This window comes from Dama dama, chromosome 15 (genome assembly GCF_033118175.1).
Source record: "Dama dama isolate Ldn47 chromosome 15, ASM3311817v1, whole genome shotgun sequence".
Taxonomy (NCBI): Eukaryota; Metazoa; Chordata; class Mammalia; order Artiodactyla; family Cervidae; genus Dama; species Dama dama.
In genome coordinates this window covers 89,597,418-89,604,892 of record NC_083695.1, presented here as the reverse complement: position 1 = coordinate 89,604,892, position 7,475 = coordinate 89,597,418, and the positions used below count along the sequence as shown (strand labels likewise).

General features: G+C 60.4%; 1 protein-coding gene across 5 annotated transcripts in view; it reads right to left on the bottom strand.

The window, feature by feature from the left end:
* Positions 1 to 7,475, bottom strand: part of LHPP (phospholysine phosphohistidine inorganic pyrophosphate phosphatase) — a 119,508-nt gene that overhangs the window by 58,405 nt on the left and 53,628 nt on the right. The window lies entirely within an intron of this gene.

Here is a 7,475-nt window from a genome sequence, read left to right as displayed (position 1 = left end):
CTCTGACCCATGGGTCTCGGCACCCCACCTGTGCAGACCCTCGGGGCTGTTGGAGAAGATGTCTGGGTTCCTACAGCCCTCAGGCCCCAAAGGAAAACTCCGCTCCAACTGCCAATGGCGGGCAGAGTACACAGCGTGGGCTGCAAGTGAGGGGCCAGGCCGATGGGGTCGGGGGGGGCCTGGGGGAAGGAGCCAGCGTCCCAGGCTCTGAGCCTGTGTGGGCAACGTTCCTCGGGATGCTGTGAGCAACTCCAGATGCCCACGGGCTCTGGATTCTGGTGAAAGATCCCTCCTGCAGGGGGACCCCGGGGGACAGGGGGCAGCCACGGACCTGCGCTGCAGTCTCAGCTTAGGTGGGGACCCCTGTCTCTGGAGGCTCGAGGGCCCAGGCACACCTGCCCACCCACCCGGAGTGCCTCTGCAGACCCCGCAGACAGTGGAGCCGCAGGGATGCTAGCCCTCCCCGCCAGGGTTCACCCAGGCCTGCGCCCCCCATCATCACACTGATGGAGACACCAGCAAAAATGACAATAGCCAGAGCTTGCCACTCGCTCACCAGGTGCGGGAAACGTGCTAAATGCTCTCTGCACAAAAACTGAGGCCTCAAGGGACTGAACTCAGGCAGGTGGCTCTGACTGGGAAGGCTTCGCTGCTTCTCTTCGGGGGACTCAGGAAACGAAGGGGGCATTTTAGTTTTAAGGGCTGAAGAGCCAGAGGAGACCCTTGGGGGGCTCCCGATACACCTCAGGGGCACCCCACATTTCCTCCAACCATCCAAGATCCAAGTCCGCCCAGAAAGAGGCCCTGAACAATCATCCTACATTGAAGTCCATCTGCCCAAGTGGCAGCAGGAGTACCCCCCGGACCGCGTGAGGACGGGCTAAAAATAACCCAATCCCTGTAGTATTTTGAGAAGCAAAGTGCCTTGCACTATCTCAGGAGGGAGCACAACTTCTCAGAAAGCGCCTCCCTCCTTTGCCACGCAGGATTTAAGAGGCAGTGAGAGCCTGCGCTGTGAGCAGAGCTTGAGTCAGCTTCCAGAAAACAGGGTGACCCACGCAAGTCAGCAGCCACGCTGGGCTTCCTTTCCTGCAGGACGGGGTGGGAGGGACGCACCTTGACAGTCAATCCTCGAGGGTTCCTAGATGTGCGCACCTCTCAAGAAATAGGTCTGCCCGTAACCTCATCACCGCTGGTCTCCTCGGGAGCTGAGTGGCAAAGGCCCAGCAGTCACTTGCCTGGTCCAGACGGCCTCTGTCTCGGGGGGAAGGAGGCCTGTCCGCACCTTTGCTTCGGCCGGAGCAGTGGCCCGCTGTCTCGAAGAGGCTGGGTGTGCGTGGACCGGAGCCTCGGGGCATCCGGCCTCTCTTCCTCACCGAGAACAGTGACGGGGTTGAGCAGATATGGCAGGCGGCGGTCCCCGCAGCCAGGAAGGCGGCTCCAGGAGCTGGTCGAGCTCACAGCGGCAGGACCTGCAGACGGTGGGGAACCCCTGCAAAGAGCCATGTCCTGGGCACCAGGGTGGGAGGTTCTGGCAGGTCACCCAGGAAAGGGGCAACCGGAACAGGGGTGCCAGGAAGACAGTCCAGTCAGGGCCAGAGAGTCAGGACCCCGAGTCCTAGGAGGGTCTTTTCCCACCGTGGCCCCCAGGCCACACCTGCCTGCGTCAAATCACTGCTCGGTGGTGGGACAAACCCCCACACATTTATCCAGACAGTCTGGCAGCTCCTATTTATGACGCAGCCTGCATTACTCACACCTGGCTGATACCTCCAGCGTCTTGGGTAACCTTGGCCTCCACTCTGCCCAGGGCACTGGGCACAGAGATGGAGGGCCCAGGGGGGCAGAAGCTGGGGAGCCCGGCCCTTGGGGCAGGCCCTCATGCCAGCCACCTGCCTCTGCAGCCTCAGTTTCCTCATCTGTGAAATGGGGGCAGGGTGGCGAGTGAACCGTTATCTCTGATGGAAATGGCCTTCAGGCGCATCTCTGGATGGACCAGTGAAAGGCCTCAGGGAGCTCTGGGCTCCCGGCGTCTGATTCAGGCCTGGGGCTGGGCCAGGGTCGGGGGTTGCAGAAGAGGCTCCGAGCACCAGGGCCAACAGCCGTCAACAGGTCCTGGCCTCCCTGCCTCACCTGATTGCCCGACGGGCTCCAGCAGGCTGGGCACGCCTGCCACCCACTCCCGGCAGCCTGATTCACGCCGCCCGGAGCCTCCCACCTGCGTCCCCACTTCTGAACAACAACGAGAAACCCCTGCCACACGGGCAGAGACCTGGCACCCCAACATCTCCTGGGAGCCCCGTGACACCCCGAGCACCGTGTTCCCAGGACCCGTCGTGGCAGCACGCAGATGGAGGAGGCAGGAGGGGAAGCTGAGTCCAAGCGAGCGGGGTGGGGCTGTGGTCAGGCTCCGCACCCAGACATACCTGGTTCGACTCTCAGGTCCCACCAGGTTGTTACTAAATGTTTCTGCCACTCAGAACTCAGAGATGCTGTATTTACCTTACAGGCTTGCTGTGCAAGGGCCCGGACCACAGTCCGCACCCAGACCCTCACAGCTCAGCCCATCCAGCTCCCGGAGGTGGAGGAGCATGGAACAGCCTTCAACAGAATCCATCAAGGCCCACTGTCCTAAACCAGTCTTCACTGGGCCTGTCTGATTCTCCTGGGCTCAGAGCTGCCACCGGAGAAGGCAATGGCACCCCACTCCAGTATTCTTGCCTGGAAAATCCCATGGATGGAGGACCCTGGTGGGCTGCAGTCCATGGGGTCGCTACAAGTTGGACATGACCTAGCAACTTCACTTTCACTTTTCACTTTCATGCATTGGAGGAGGAAATGGCAACCCACTCCAGTATTCTTGCCTGGAGAACCCCAGGGAGGGGGAGCCTGGTGGGCTGCCATCTACGGGGTCGCACAGAGTTGGACACGACTGAGGCAACTTAGCAGCAGCAGCAGCAGAGCTGCCGCACAGATTGGCTCTTAAATAACTCAGGTTCCCAATGGTCTCCAGTCAAGTGGGACCCTGGCCTGCTTCCTGCCTTCTGAAGGAACCTGACAAAGTGACCCCAAAGTTTCTCTGCCCTTCTCCCCTCCTCTCCTTTAGCCTCACCAGTCCCAGGCTCACAGGACCTCAGGGAGACGTACATGCGGGCTCCGGGACGCACCAGCTGGTCACCTGGAGGCCCGTCCCTTGGCCAGGGGCCCGAGTCCTGCCCACCAACCACCCGGGCTCACTCAGGCCTGCAGAGAGGAGCTCGGACACTAGGAGGTGCTCGTGAGCTGCCACCCTGCCCCGGCAAGATCCGTCTGGGGTGGCCTCAGCGGGGCTGGACTGGAGTTTATGTTAAACCATTTCACATGGAAACACTGAGGTTTCTTCTTTACTGGCGGGTTCCAAGAAGGCTAACCCCTTCTTCCCCCTCCTGGCTGATGCTGGCCAGAATGGGACAAGGAATGACACGGACGCATTGCCGGGATCCTGCCGGGCCCCAGACGCAGCATCCCTGAGACTCATGAGGCCTGGTGGGGTCGGAATGGTCAGGAACGAGCGAGGGACAGGTCTGAGCCCGTCCATCTGGGGCCAGAGCTGGTGCCAGCCCCGGACTTGGCCAGCCTCGGCCTCCACACCTGTGAAAGGCCGTGGTGGTGGCGGGTGGGGGTAGTCTGGAGATCCAGGTTCTCAAGCTCCTGCTGCTGCTAAGTCGCGTCAGTCGTGTCCGGCTCTGCGACCCCATAGATGGCAGCCCACCAGGCCCCTCTGTCCCTGGGATTCTCCAGGCAAGAACACTGGAGTGGGTTGCCATTTCCTTCTCTCAAGCTCCTAAATGCTTTCAAAGCAGAACTTCCACCCCAGCCCAGCGGAATCTGAGGGAGCCCCAACACAGACAAGACAGCTGCTCAGGCTGAATTAGAGCAGGGTCCGGAAACGCCCCCAACTGGTCCCCTGAAGGACCAGAGCCAAACTGGGGCTTGGGCCCTGGCCTGAGGACAGAACCTGAGCCCCTGGGCTCTGAGCTCCTTTGGCAGCAGGGAGCAGCTCCGCAAAGTCCTGGCCCCCTCCCCCTGCCCAGCCGGACTTCACAGCATGTACCCCTGGAGGGCAACAAACTCCACTGGACTAATCTAGAATGGTCCAGAAAGAAATGGACCGTACTCACAAGGTAACACTGCACATGGCGGGGGATTCAGAGCACTGGCTATGGAGACGACTCCAGGGTTCAAAGATGGGCTCTCATCCGCTCCGTGACCTTAAGTGAAGGTCCCGTGTCTGTCCCTGCTACAATTAGGGTTTTCCCAACAACAGTAAGGAGGAGACACATCCACAGTGAGGAAGCTGAGGCACAGAGAGGTTAAGTAACCAGCCCACAGCCACACAGCTGAGCACACGGGGAGTATCAGGTCCCAGGGCCTGTGTGCGTAACCAATAGGCTCCAAGGACCAAGGCACAGAGACAATAGCCAGACCCCATGAAAGTATTTCAGTTCAGTTCAGTTGCTCAGTCATGTCTGACTCTTTGCAACCCCATGGACTGCAGCATGCCAGGCCTCCCAGTCCATCACCAACTCCCAGAGTTCACCCAAACCCATGTCCATTGAGTCGGTGATGCCATCCAACCATCTCACCCACTGTCATCCCCTTCCCCTCCTGCCTTCAATATTTCCCAGCATCAGGGTCTTTTCAAATGAGTCAATTCTTCGCACCAGGTGGCCAAAGTATTGGAGTTCCAGCTTCAGCATCAGTCCTTCCAATGAATACCTATGTGCAACTATTTGTACATCCTGACGGCTGATTTCCATAGCTGCGTCAGTGAGCTCTTCCCGGCCCTGCGTAAGCCAGAGCCAAGCTACCGATAAGGCCAGAAACCATGAGAGATCTGTCAGGAGCCCGAGAGGGAGGGGACAAGCTCACCACGGCCTCACCTGTACCTGCCCGGCTCCCCTGGACCTCACGGCACCCTACGAGAGCAGCAGCAGCATCTGTCCTCACAGACGGGAATGAAGCACAGGGAGGTAAAGTGGCCCATGCAGGGTCACATGCGGGCCAGGTGGTGGCTCAGAAATGTCATTCCCTGCCACAAGCCCCAAAACTCAGGCCCTTCTGCCAGCCTGTCCCCATCTGAGCCCTGGGCCAGAACTGGTCAGGCCGGGAGCCGACCCCTGGCTTTCTCCCCACATGGCTGTGGTTTCTGACAAGCCACTGCTGCCCCCTCCTGCCACTGGTTGCCTCTACAACCTCACGTTTGGGAGACTCTAAAAAATGAAAGAAAACCCTCGGGTGCTATTGTGGAGGAAGAAATCCAGCCCCCGAGCGCCCAGCCCCTGAGAACCCAGCCCCTGAGTATATAGCCCCTGAGCAACCAGCCCCTGCGTGCCCAGCACCCGAGCGCCTAGCACCAGGGCAAAGAGGTGCTACCAGTCTCCCAAGGGCATCTGCTCCCGAAATACCGCAGCCACACTGCAAGGCTCCCTCCTGCAGCCCACCCACCACTCGGTCACGTTCCGGGGCCTTGAGGGGACTCCAGCCACCCAGCACCTCCGGGCCCCCCGCCAGGGCCCCTGTGTCCTGAGCCCCATCCCCACACCCTGTTACTCCACGGAGACAGACAGGACACTCAGGCTGAGCCCACATCCTGAGCGCCACCCCCAGCCCACAGCCCCCTCCCCCAGCACTTAGCGTCTCACGGAGTCCTCCTCTGGGGACCCCAAGTCCCCAGGACACACACTCCATGCCCATCACTGGGCTGGGGACCCTACAGGCCGCTTGGTCTCCCCACACAGTGCTGAGTGCATGAAGGTGCCTACAAAGCTGAGCTGCCCTCTGGGCGCCCTCTGGGTGGTAGGAGACGGCCTGGCAAGGATGGGGCGTGTCTCCGTGCATGGGGGTGCCGCGTGGGGTAGGGTAGGAGCTTGCCCCTCCTCCCTGAGTATTAAGCCTGGATACAGCCACCCGCGCCCTGTTTAAAGAAAAGTCAGCCTTCGTAATCAAGCACCTGTCGGCTCACGATGGGTGGCCCCGTGGTGCGACCGGCCCCGCCCGGCTGCCACAAGGTCACGAACGGCGAGAGAACTGGCACATGGTTGTACCGGGTTCTTCCCTTCCACCGTCCATGTACATCAGCTTGTGCAAGCTGCTGACCGTTCCCCACAAGGAGGGGGAGGCTGGGAGCCCATTTGGGAGAGCGCTTGGAGATCTGAGGATGGGGGGGGTGAATTTTCAAAGCGGCGCCTGAACACCCCAGCGGATGACGCCTGTGATTCTATCCAGGGGCACGGGTCTGGCCGAGCCCGCCCTCAGGAACGCCCAGGCGTCTGGGGGGTCAGGCCGGCAGCCTCAGACCTCTATGCTGTGCACACCCGCGGTTTCACAGACCCACTTCCTCCTGTGCTTGTCGGCTCATTCGGCTCCTCCTGTACTGAAGGTGCTGACGTTACTGCCTCCAAACTCCCACTTTACAAATGAGAAAACTGAGGCTCAGCTGGGAGGCAGTGGAGCCGGGATTTGAGCCTGGGGTTCTTCTCCGTCTTCAGAGCATGTGATTGCTGCAGCGGTGGCGGTAGCAGCAGCCCCAGTGACACTCCTAACACCACGAGACTAGGCTTTCATGGGGGCAAAGGGAGAAGCCTCGACAGGCAGGCTGGCAACCAGCCCTGGAACGCCCTCTCTCCAGCCGGGCGACCCTGGGCGGGTCGGCATCTTCCCCAGAAAGCCAGACTTCCCTGCCCACCCGCGGGGCTAGGGTGAGAACCATGACCAAAAAAAAAAAAAATGGTCTGGGAGGTTGAAAGGCCTCTCCCAACGGGGAAGATCCTGGTTGCCCAGTTACACAGACCAGGGTGTCCTCCACGTGCAAGGCACGTGGGGATGAGGAAATTGGTGAAAACCCAGTCCTATTAGCTCAAGGGACAGGAAGGGCAAGAGGAGGGAGACGGATGAAGGTCTGGGGTCTTCCTCCCTGGTGGGAAGGCAGCTGGGTGCCCTGGCATGGGAGGGGGCGTGGGAGGGGCAGAGCCCCTCATGCAGAGAGCATTGCTGGGGGCAGTGAGAGGGACACAGTCCAGCCAGGCCAGGGGTCGGGCGGGCGGGTACAGGGTGACAGAGCAATTAACTAAACAAGAATGACAGATGCCAGCTTCTTCCTGTCGGAGGACAGAGGTACAGATGTGCAAAGGCAGCAGGCTGGGATGGCCTGCTGGGGCTGGAGTGGAATCAGAGGTGTCAGTGTGAACCCACATCTTCTATGGGCACAGGTAGGAACAGAGACATGCGTGGTTGGACGTGTGAATTGCCCACGCACACATGTCTCCCTCTGCCCAAGGAGAGGGCCTGAGAGAAGGGATGCTCAGAGGCAATCGAACATCCAGTGTCCCGATCTTTGCTTCTAAATGTCACTTTCCACTCAAAGGCACTGGGGCTCCCGGGAGACACGACTGACTCTGGCACTGAGGCAGAGAGAGAACACGATGATCCCGAAA